The 710-nt window shown below is 42.7% G+C and overlaps 1 protein-coding gene across 1 annotated transcript in view; it reads right to left on the reverse strand.

The window, feature by feature from the left end:
* KREMEN1 (kringle containing transmembrane protein 1) overlaps nt 1-710 on the reverse strand; it is a 26,276-nt gene that overhangs the window by 23,528 nt on the left and 2,038 nt on the right. The window lies entirely within an intron of this gene.

Consider the following 710-nt stretch of genomic DNA (forward strand, 5'->3'; position numbering starts at 1 on the left):
AGGAAGGCCTCTCTGGAGTCTTTGAAGGAACATGGCCCTGCTGACACCTTGATTTTGGACTCCCAGCCTCTAGAATTGTAAGAGAATACATTTCTGTTGTTTTAAGCCACCCAGTTTGTGATAACTTTTTATGGAAGCCCTTGGAAACTAATATACCATATGAAACTTTTGCTCAAAACTGAGCCACCCTGCCTGGTTGCAATGTCAGGAGTGTATCTCCTCTAGCCATTAGATTGACAAAGACAATGTAGATGTCAGGAGTGTATCTCCTCTAGTCATTAGACTGACAAAGACAATGTAGAACCTATAGTATTTCTTGGTAATCTCAAGCATTTTCTGTTGTCTGCCTGATTTGTGACTATCTCCCTTCTACAATATTAAATCTGGTGCTGCATTGGTGCTATGACTCTCATAAAGTCTCACTACCACTAAGTGGATGCAGGTGGATTATGACCAGGTATCAGGTTTCCCAGTGGTTAGAACATGGTGTTGGAGAGGGCCAGACCCCAGATCCACACCCCATTCAGAACACACACTTCCCCTAGCTAGCATCTCACAAATAAGGCAGGTCAGAGAGGAGGTGGGTCAGGGCAAACTCAATTCTAGGTCTGGAAAAACAACTACAAGCAAATCATCTCTTCTCAGATGTATCACAAGATATACTGTAAATCACAAATGCTTAAAAAATACATTAAAAAGGGGCCGACCCC

Source organism: Galeopterus variegatus, unplaced genomic scaffold, assembly GCF_000696425.1.
Source record: "Galeopterus variegatus unplaced genomic scaffold, G_variegatus-3.0.2 Scaffold535, whole genome shotgun sequence".
Taxonomy (NCBI): domain Eukaryota; kingdom Metazoa; phylum Chordata; class Mammalia; order Dermoptera; family Cynocephalidae; genus Galeopterus; species Galeopterus variegatus.